Source organism: Primulina tabacum, chromosome 4 (genome assembly GCF_025594145.1).
Source record: "Primulina tabacum isolate GXHZ01 chromosome 4, ASM2559414v2, whole genome shotgun sequence".
Classification (NCBI taxonomy): domain Eukaryota; kingdom Viridiplantae; phylum Streptophyta; class Magnoliopsida; order Lamiales; family Gesneriaceae; genus Primulina; species Primulina tabacum.
The window spans coordinates 24426958-24439339 of record NC_134553.1 but is presented as its reverse complement, the minus strand read 5'-3'; positions in this window follow the sequence as shown (position 1 = coordinate 24439339).

The window sequence follows — 12382 nt, the reverse complement described above, 5'->3', positions numbered from 1 at the left end:
ATGCATAATGAAAATGTTTATGGTTAAAGTTTATGCATCTTAATGAAAACGATATTTTAAGTATAAGTATTTTTCACTGTTGCATGTGATCTGTGTATGTATTACTTGTTATCAAGATTATGATGTGTTGAGTCTTTAGACTCACTAGGTGTGATTGATGCAGGTGATTATGTTAATAATGTTTATGGAGGTCTTGATGGTTGATCTGACTGGACTGAATGTGCACATAACCCGAGGATCGACGCTAGTTTTCCGCACTAGTTATGATTTATGATTTTAAGTGTTGTTAAAGATATTTTTACGACGATTTATTTATTAGTGGTTTTTGAGAAAGTTATAGTATGTGCTATACTTTTCAAATGTTATTTTTAGGTTTAGTAAAATGTTGGATAATTTTATGCTAAATTATTTCCTTTGATTTTCAAATTGTAGTTGATTGTTTTATTTTAAATATGGTGTCAAGATATTTTAAAGTATTTATATATATATATGTAAGAGGAAAAAAAAAATTCTAGCACTTTTTAAGCAAAACTAATAAGCAGACGTTTCATATATAGCTTGAATTCAAGTCTTCAATTTCTTTGTGGTAATTTGGGTGCATCTAATATAATTGGTTCTCTCTCTCTTCTGAATCATGAATACTTCCGATGAAATCTATGGAAAAAAGTGATTATTTCTTCGTGTGCAATTGATTTTTTCATTCTCAGTACTTCATTATGAGGAGTTCTTTTGATAATGAGTTGAAAGGACAAGTATACGAGATCTAGCGTATATAAAATTTTTCTTTGGTGAGCTTTGAGACATGATCAGTCATTATATCATGTTTCATTTTCTTTGATTGCGTGTTAGTCATGCACTGTTGATTTTTCTAGAACTTGTATTGTTATACATGTGTTTGTTAACACTTTGAGGTGGATTAGGTGGATAAACAAAATGATAAGGGTATTAGGTTCAAACAATTTTCTTTTGTATCATATATGTCTTTATTTTGAGCCTAACTTTATTCAAAGACATCTAGGGTGACAAGTTCGAGCCTAAGAATTTTTCTTAGAAAATAATCACATTACAAGCCATGATAAATCCTTTTGTTGGTTATTCCCGTTAGATTAGTTGTCCGGCAAGCCAATTTTTGGCTCGAACTTTATTGACTCTAATGTAAAACAATCTTTATTTTAATAATATTTTACGATTTTATTCGATTAAAGCATTATACTTTATCTGTATAACCATGTAAGCTGCATAGAAAAAGTCCTTGAATATAGAAGAGGTACCATGAGGTCTGCGTCGCGACGTAAAATCATGAAACTCATTAGGAAGTGTACCGTATATTCTAAACAAGTTCCTAGTCGAATCAGCTGCCTAAGACAAGGATAAAGGTCGTTCGAGCTTTAGACTAGCATCTGTGTTGTAAACATCATGTTTCATTGGCAAGGGCATGGAGATGTCTATTCACACAGATGGGTGATCATATGATGATACATTGAACAACCATCCCTCGGACTGTCCAAGTGGTTCTCACTTATCGAGTGGAATAGTCCGAAGTTATGGTTGTACACCATTAGTCCTTTGACCCGGGACAATGTAGGGACTATACGTACTAGCATGCACTTTGATCCGTTTACCGACTCCATCGAGTATCATCAGGTAGCGAGGTTGGGTGTAGTTTCGAAATACGTAGGTGCAAATGCATTGTAGTCGGGGATTCACCGTTCACCTACGGGTGAAGATATCCTATGTGATCTGATGAGTTAATAGTGCAAGGAGTCTCTGGCCAGAGCAAGAAATGTGTAACGACCCAAGGCTATCCCGATCTTGGGCTCTGACTATGGGCTCTCTATGGAACTCTAGACTCTTCCCTCACGGGCTTTCCATAGGCATCGTTACTCATAAGCTACTCCAGCCCATGCACTGGAGTTTGTACCTCCCCATGATCGAACCTAAGACCACATGGATATATAGGTACTTAGCACAATCCTGGTACCAATTGAGCTAGGTACCTATATATCCATGTGGTCTTAGGTTCGATCATGGGGAGGTACAAACTCCAGTGCATGGGCTGGAGTAGCTTATGAGTAACGATGCCTATGGAAAGCCCGTAAGGGAAGAGTCTAGAGTTCCATAGAGAGCCCATAGTCAGAGCCCAAGATCGGGATAGCCTTGGGTCGTTACAAAAAAAGGCGCCTTTTATTGTAACGACCCAAGGCTATCCCGATCTTGGGCTCTGACTATGGGCTCTCTCTGGAACTCTAGACTCTTCCCTCACGGGCTTTCCATAGGCATCGTTACTCATAAGCTACTCCAGCCCATGCACCTGAGTTTGTACCTCCCCAGGATCGAACCTAAGACCACATGGATATATAGGTACTTAGCACAATCCTGGTACCAATTGAGCTACTGAAGGTACCGTACTGTACGCTAACCAAGACTAAAGGTTCTTGTAGGCACTATCAGAGATACCTAGGGGATCATGGGGCGATGCTACTAGACGCTCTTAGTATGATCAGATGGGTGCAATCGGAAATGAGTTCTGACATTCTTGATCAAAGAATTGATGAAAAGAATGAGGCTAACTAAGGTAAGCCCGAATACGAATAAATGTTATTCTGAATCACATGGAGATCTGAACCCACAACTAGCTGTATCCCTGAACCATTGAGGGTCACACAAATATCGGATTCTGTGTTCCCGTTGAGATAGTCAAATTTCAAGGAGTTGGAATTTGACGATTATAATTTGATGGAGATCAAAGAAGAAGTTATAAAGGAGTTTATAAGCTGATTTCAAAGGATGGAAGAAATGGAAGTTGTCATGATTGCTAAATAAGGAAGGAGAGTGAAACTGCTTGTTTTGTGAACGAGTGCACTAAAACTAGCAGCTGCCTAATATGGTAAGTGAAAATTTTGATATTCGAAATTTTCAATTTTCATTATATGAACAAGATTTGTATATTTGATACATCGACGCTCTCGGATCGTTGATCGATGTTATAATGAGTTCGTAATCATTGTTTTAGTGAATTTGGAATTTACTAATTAAATGATTGTGCTAGTAGTGGTGACTACTTACATGCAGAAATTCTCATAAATATTCTAGAGGAGTCTAGAATTAAATTAACCAAGGAGTTAGTTAATAAATTAAATAATTATTATTTAATTTAATATACATATACATGTATATATTTTATATGGTGATATAAAATATGTGTATATTATATTATTAATTATATGAGATTTTAAATATAATGCAATTATTAGAGTCCTTGTGGGAGAAAGACTTCTAATTAGATTAGGAGTCTAACTCTATAAATACACCATTAGGGCTCATTGTTGTTGATGAAAAAATTATTCTTCACATAAAACAGAAGAAAATTCCTTCCTTTTCTCCCTTGAAACTCACGGCCAACACATAGAAAACTGTGGGAAGGAATTTTGGCAAATTGATTTGTTTAATTGTTGATTAAAACTAATAATTAATTGTTAATTATTGGTTAATAATCAATTAGCACATATATCATGATTAAGAATCATGAGACCCACGGCCATCTCACATATTTGAGGCGTGACTTCTTGAGCATCTCGAATTGACAGTACACAACCCTTTGAGGAAAACCTTGGCTCTGATACCAACTGAAACGACCTCAATATTTTTTATACTAAAGCATAAATAATAAATTCTAAAAGACTAATTAAAATAAATTACCACTTCTAACAATCATAATAATTAACAATTTAAATTTCAAGTGCATAAAATAAACACTAAATCATCGGCTAACCAAAACTTCTAATTCTACTTTTAAAAGATCGGCCAACAATAAAATTAGCATAAAAGTATCTCTAATAAAAATCATTAACAAAATCTTTAAATCATTTATCTAGGTCGTGTAGAAACATAAAGGCCCTCGGGTGTGTACTGTTATACTCGATCCAATCAAGCCTCAGCACCTCCCATAAATCATGAAATCCTGCATCATTCAAACCTAGTGAGTCTAAAGACTCAACACGTTCTAAACGTGGATAACAAATACTATATATACAATCATATGCTTTAAAAATCATACTTTTATTTAAAATAATATTTTAATCATAAATGAACCATTAAAAATCATTTGACCATAAATAAATCTTTTAAAAATCATTTAAAATAGTTTTAATCATCATCATAAATCATATATCATAAAAATCATTTTTATCATTAACTTTCAATCATAAATCACTTTGGGTGAAGTTTGATCATTGAAAGTTACTAACTTTTATCATTTGGTCGACTGCAGTCTTAGCTCCACATGGTCCATGGGGGTGTGCACTAGGCTCCACCGTAGAAATACGATCGTCAAGGTCCTCTGGGCCTTTTCCCATGCACACCTGTCCCTATCGTAAACGGGGTCCCTCTGGGCCATGGCCCGTATATGGGCTCCCTCCGGGGACTTGGCCTTCACGTCATCCCCACAAAATCATATATCATATATTTTGTCACAGTCAATTCACATCCCTCAAAATAATTTTTTTTTCTTTAAAAATCATAAAATAAGATTGCTTTCCAAAAATAACATTTTAAACAATATAAATTGCATAGCTTTACAATAAATCATAAAAATATATATTATCATCAAAATCAACATTTTAAATCATATAATATCATTTAACATGCGTTATCATCCTTTGGAACGCTACCAAGCGTTTACGTATTTTCCTAAGTACAAAATTATCGTTTTGTCCCTGGACATATAAATTCTCGAATTTATCTTTTTCTAACTTTTAATGACATGGGAATATTATAAATAATTATTTACGCTAAAATGTAATTTTTCATAATTTTATAAAGCTTAAAACTAGGCTTTTCAATTAATTTTTTAATTAACGTTTTCTGCGACGATAAAATCTCGGATAAATCCAAAACTCATTATTTTGCTCTAAAAATTTAAACATAACATTCTTAAGATTTATTCTACCCTTCAAAGTCATGAGCCACACCCGTGGACCCATGGATTCAATTTTTATTCTTTAATTTTTGAAATTGGCACATATAAGGACACACCGAGCCATCTCTTAAATTACTCGAGCCAAGCCCGAGCCACCTCAAGGCAAACCCAAGCCAACACACCTAGTAACCCTCTTGACCAAGCCCAGCCCAAAGAACATGACCCTAAATCGCTCAAACTCACCTGAAACTTGGCCTGGATTCTACATGTGCTGCGCGTGAGTCTCCATGGTGCAAAAGGACTCCTATCTAGTCTAGGGCCCTTCCAGCCGAGCCACCACCGAGCCCACATGACCCTAATCCTCCCTGGACCACGCCCAGACCTAGCCTAGACCAGCCCAGCCACCAGAACCCAAGCTACGAAGCACCTCAATCATATATCTGCAAGCGCGTTCCCTTTGTGTCTCACGGTCACAACTTCTGCTCGAGCCAGCGGCGAACCACACCACTCCAGCCCCTAGCCCGACCCCTTCCCATGGCCATAGGACCCTGATGAACCTACCCTGAGCCACCCAGCCCCAGCAGCGAGCCCCCTTGGCCGCTGCTGTATTCCACCAGCGCGCGAGGAGTCCTTGCTTAAAGGACTCCTCCTAAGCTACAACCAAAGACTCCTAGCCATGCTAGGAACCTTCCTGACCCTGACCCACGTCACTTAGGACCCAAACCCTAGACCTGGTTGAGCCCCAAGGCCCCATGCAAAACCATCGAGCCCTTGAACCATAGCATGCACACAAAGCCAACCCCAACTCACGGTTCTTCTTTCTTCCTTTGTTTCATACGGTTCCAGCCTAATTCTTTTTTATTTTATAATTTTTCAATCACAATTAAACCATATTTTTTTCATTTATTGGCGGCGTGTCCGTTGGATTCAAAAAGTTTTTCAAATAAACGTAAAGTCGTTGAAACTTTGAAAAATACGTATCTCGTCGTAAAATAATCGAACACCAATATTTTTCATGCATAAAAAATTAACACACACATGTTATGATTTGTATGATGTTTAAAAGAGTTTAGAAAATGTGTCTTTGCGTTTATAACGCATGAATATACGATCTTCGGTGACAGAACTGGATATACCATCAACTGGTTGCTTGACTGCTTGAACTGCTGCATCGGTTGTGAGTTCATTTTGCTAGAGAAACGATTTAAACTGCTTGAACTTGACTTCTTCGTAGACTATATGGTCGAGCAGACTCTGACTAGGCTCAACTGGAATGCAGCTGGTGATTTAATCATCCAACGTCCCATTATGAATGAGTTTCGTCTGAAGAACAGCTGACCTGATAAGATTGCAACTGAAACTTGTTCAAGGAGCAATTTAGCTGTGCATCTTTGCAGATGATTCTCAGTCCCTTGCAGACTGATTAAAACCCCTAAGTAAAGAGTCTAAAGAAGTCGCTACAATATTAGTCGCAGAGCCAATCCTCTCAACTCTTTACCAAAGAGCGACATATAAATATTTTCAAATAGTTTTGAAAAGAGCATGAAAACTTTTAAATAGCTTTTAACACTATTTTTAAAGTAGAGTTTTAAAACACAGTTTTCTTCAAATGTTCTTCTTAGAACAACCTGCTCTGATACCAATTGAAGGATCGTTCGCTGGGCATCTTTGGGATGCTTCAAACGAAGTATTCTCCAATGAGCTGCAATAGCTCGTATTCTAAGAATATTAACACCGATGAATTAAATCGAGTTTGGTTAAAAACCAAGCGGAAGAAACTAGAAGTAATCCTTCGTGAAGAAGACTGTTATATTAGAAAATATTTTATCTTATGTAAACTGAATAACCGAAAAGGGACAGATTAGTTTTTGCATTCATCAATTCAGTTATGGTGACAACTGAACTGACGGATACTCTAATTGATCCAAAAAGTTTGAAAACAATAGCTAAACAGTTAAATACACAAGATATATTTATGGATGTTCGGAGACTTCAACTGCTTCTATGTCACCCCTTCTACCGTCTCGGGTAGGATTCACTAGAAGATTTTGATTATACAATTCTTTGTACAAACCCACTCAGCTAGGACTTACACCACTGCCTAAACTGAATTCCTAGACTAGACTGAAGTCAACACCTTCAAGTCACTACTTCTTTAATGTCTATGTGGGAAAGACTACATACACAAGTTTAACCTCTTTGTGCAAGACTGTATTTGAGTGAGTGAGAGTGTTTGTGTGTGAGAACTTGTGAGGCCCCGGGTCCGACATTTAATACTAATAATTATAATTGTCACAAACTAAATGATTGAGTAAAATACATAATTTGTGGTTCACAAATCCATATAAACATCGTCAAAATAATTTAAAAGTCATAAATGTTTGAAATATAAATTTTACATGCCAAAATAAAGTAGTGAACCAAAGTAACCCAAACATCATCAAATAGCTCCTAAGACCCGAGAATCCCACTATAACTCGTATCACCTCGACTGGAGCTGGACTCAGGCATCCCAAGCCTCGCCTCACCTACTGTCAAGCACATGAAAACAAGAGGTAACCGACGTACCGGTGAGTATAAACCCAGTATGATACAATCAATAACATATGAGAATTTAAAATGACAAATAATTCATTTAAATTCATAAATATGCAATATAATGCAATGCATGATCAGAAGCTGTGGGCTATCAATAAATCTCAAGATCAAGTGAATCATCTGGTCATTGGGTACCCAAGGAAAGAGAATCCCCCAGCAACATTCACCGACTCATCCGCTCGGGGTGGGGTGCTGTGTTCTTCAATCCCAAAACTATGGTGCGCCTATAGAGAGTGCTCAGGCCATCCGCATACACTATGCCAACTCAACTATAGCCCCATACGTCCAACAAATCAATAAATCAAGGAGACCTCCGCCATATCAAATATAAATCGAAAAGTGGCTCAATATGCAATGCAATGATGCATTTTCATCTCATCAAGTCAATATCATAATAAGCTCATCTCAAAAGATTAATCATCATCAAATCACAAGTAATTCATCAAGCCATCGAATTTTCAAATTAAAATAAAAATGATACTTTTATCTTGTATGTTACCGACCGCAACATACCTTTCGAATATTACAAACAAGAGATCAAAATATATGGTTGAGAAGTCTTGAAGCCTCGCTGTCTACTCGATTCTCTATCAACCAACTTAAAGTAAATAATCTTGAGCCAGCCCAAGTCAATACTTCAACCAAATCTTCAATAAATAAATCAAGAACTCGGATTATTTATCAACACAGAGCAATATTCGTACAAAATTCATAATTAATTCGGTACAGCTTCATCAAGATCTGTAAATTGGATATGCAAGAAAACTCAATGCCCAACAATTCTTCTTCACAAACTTTTGTCAAATAAAGTAATTTACCCAGTCGTCCATAATCTGAAACATACAACATAATTTTCGAAATTTTGCATCAGTACAAATCTGGAATTATTTAGTATTTCGAGCATAACTCCTTCAATAATCAATGGAATCAAGCCCATTTTATATCATTTCGAAGACAAGACAATGTTCTATAACTTTCATTCGAAAACCAAATCCAGAATCTCAACCGATTAATACCAGAATTCGAATAAACAGAAGACATGTACACAAACTCGGGATTCTAGACCAGGTTTAGTAAATATAGTATATCTCTTTCATTGCTTCATGGAATTGAGTGATTCTTGAACCAAATCAAAGCTAACGTGATGCTCTACAAGTTTGATGAAGACCATAACTCCAAAATCCAAACACAACTGTCCCATATACTCGAAATACAGAAGGTACAAAAACTGGTCTTGCACAGAAACAAGAAACCATGTTCATATCCATTTTAAATTCAAACCAACTCAAATACAACATCTTCAACATCTTAATATCTCAAATATCAACTCAAATATCAATTCTAAACTTCAACTCATTTCCAAAATTGGATAAAAATGAGAAATACTTACATCCTCGTGAAGCCCGTGACGAGAGAATCACAAATCTAACATCATTTCATAATTTTCTTGAACAAATCTTCCATAGATTGAAGAAGAAATGTGGAAATGGAGAGGAGATGGATGAAGATTTGCGTGGAGGAGGAGAAATGATTGAAGGATGAATGGTGGAAGTCAAAGTGAGCTTAAAAAATCTATTTTCGCATCTATTAGTGCCGCAGCACCACTTTTTAGTGCCTCAGCGCCAAAATTTTGCAAAACTAGCGCCTAGACGCTAATATTCTAGCGCTGCAGCGGTTGAATAGTAACCGATGAACAATAATTTTTTTTTCAAAATTCGGGCATTACAATTCCTCCCCTCTAAAAATAGATTTCGTCCTCGAAATCAAATCATCAATTTCAAGTCTACGATGTATTGAACAATACTGAAAGTAAGACCGATAATAGAATCATACTTCATTTAAATAACTCTGGATATTTACGTCTCATGTTGTTTTATAATTCCCAAGTTGCCTCCTCGACACCATGTCTATTCCACTCTACTTTAATCAACGGTATCAATTTATTTCTGAGTTGCTTATCTTTTCTGTCTAGAATCTGAATCGGTCTCTCAATGTAGCTCAAAGTCTGATATAACTCAACCTCATCGGGTGGAAGTACGTGAGAAGGATCTGGATGATATTTCCTCAACATGGATACATGAAAAACATTATGAACACCTGATAATGCAGGAAGAAGAGCTAATCTATAAGCCAAAACACCAACACGTTCCAAAATCTCATACGGACCTATGAATCTCAGTGATAATTTACCCTTCTTTCCAAATCTAGCTGCACCACGGAAAGGAGATATTTTCAGAAAAACTCTGTCACCTTTCTCAAAAATCAACGGTCGTATCCTGATGTTCCCATACTTAGCCTGCCTATCCTGAGCAGCTCGCATACGACTCTGAATCAATTTCACCTTCTCTGTCATATCTCTTATCATATCAGGTCCTACAATTGGTGCTTCAAATAAATGGTCCCAATACAGAGGAGATCGACATTTCCTGCCATATGGTGCTTCAAATGGTGACATTCCAATGCTCGCTTGATAACTGTTGTTATAAGAAAACTCGACAAGTGGTAATGAATCCTGTCAACCAATACCAAAATCCATCACTACAGCTCTCAACATAACCTCTAATGTCTGAATAGTACGTTCTGACTGTCCGTCTGTCTAAGGATGATATGTTGTACATAAATTCAAACGAGTACCAAGTGTTTCTTGTAAACTCTGCAAAAAATGAGAAGAAAATCAAGGATCACGATCAGATACAATGGACTTAGGCACACCATACAATCTCAAAACTTCTCTGATGTACAATATGGCCATCTGATCATGCCTATATATCATCTGATAAGGAATGAAACATGAAGACTTGGTTAATCTGTCAACGAAGACCAAAATTGAATCTCAACCCCTCGACGACCTCGGCAATTTCGTGACAAAGTCCATGGTGATATGGTCCCACTTCCATTCTAGAACCTTAAGGCTATGCAAAAGACCTCCTGGTCGCTTTTTTTCTGCTTTCACTTGTTGACAATTCAAACAACGAGATACAAATTATGCTTTGTCAGATTTCATTCTTTTCCACCAAAATTGCTTCTTCAAGTCATTGTACATCTTTTTAATTCCAGGGTGCACACTGAATTTACTGCAATGAGCATCACGTAAAATCTGTATCCTCAATTCTGAAATATTAGGAACTACAATACGATCATTCACAAACAAAATACCCTCATTATTGACCTGAAATTCTGATCGATGTCCTGATCTGACGAGTTCAACTGATTTCTAAATGCTTTGATCTAACCTTTGGGCCTCTTTAATATTTACAAACAACTCGGGCTTTGCCTGAATCATAAATACTCTTACAGGTTGAGTATCTACCACAAAATCCAAACCAGAAAGACAACATTCTTCTACTAAATCAGATACACTGCTAGTGATCAAGGACATATTGCATACTTTTCTGCTCAAAGCATCGGCTGCTGCAGTAGACTTTCCTGGATAATATTTCATTTCGCAATCATAGTCTTTCAACAAATCTAACCAACGTCTCTGTCTCATGTTCAGCTCCGCTTGTGAAAAGAGGTATTTCAAACTCTATGATTAGTGAATATCTCAAATTTCTCACCATACAAGTAGTGACGCCAAATCTTTAGGGCAAAAACCACTGCTGCTAATTCCAAGTCATGCACTGGGTATTTAGACTCATGTGGATTCGGCTGTCTTGAAGCATAGGCAACCACACGACCATGCTGCATTAATACACAACCCAGTCCTTGATGTGAAGCATCACTGTGCACTGTAAATCCTCCTACACCTGATGGAATTGTCAGAACTGGAGCACTAGTCAATCTCTGCTTAAGTTTAACAAAACTAGCCTCACATGCCTGTGACCAAATAAATGGTGCATTCTTTTGTGTCAGCTGCGTAATTGGCCTCGCAATCTTTGAGAATCCTTCAATAAATCTGCGATAATATCCTGCCAAACCCATAAAACTACGCACCTCAGGAACTGATATCGGTCTAGACCAATTGATGGCTGCCTCAACCTTACTCGGATCAACTGATATACCAGTACTTGAAATCACATGTCTAAGGAAAACAAATCTATCCAACCAAAACTCGCATTTGGATAATTTAGCATACAACTTTTCAGTTCTCAAAATCTGCAATACAGCTTTCAAGTGTTCGACATGCTAAATTTCAGATTTTGAATAAATAAGAATATCATCAATGAAGATCACAACAAATTGATATATATACCTTTGAAACACACGGTTCATCAAATCCATAAATACCGCAGGTGCATTGGTCAACCCAAAAGGCATAACCAAAAATTCAAAATGTCCATACCTGGTACGAAAAGCAGTCTTAGGCACATCTGCTTCTCTAACTCTTAACTGATGATATCCGGATCTTAAATCAATCTTAGAATATACTGAAAAACCTTGCAACTGGTCAAAGAGATCATCAATCCTTGGCAAATGATACTTATTCTTTACTGTGGCTTTATTCAACTGTCTATAATCAACACAAAGCCTCATACACCCGTCTTTCTTCTTCACGAATAAAACCGGAGCACCCCAAGGTGAAACACTTGGTCTTATATATCCTTTAGCCAATAGATCCTCAAGTTGTTCCTTTAGTTCCTTAAGTTCAATTGGCGCAATCCTATAAGGAGCTCTAGAATTAGGCTGGGTACCTGGCATCAACTCAATGTTGAACTCAATCTCTCGGACTGAAGGAAATCCTAGAATTTCATCTGGAAATATGTTGCGTGTTTTCTTGATTGCTCGCAAGCGCACGACGTCAAGTTATAGTAAAATGTATTTTCGAGTACAAGTGTCGATCCCACGAGGAATGGGTATATAAATGTATATTAGTACTTGTGATGAAAATAGTCTCGACTTTATTTAGAATAATCAATTAAAAGATTT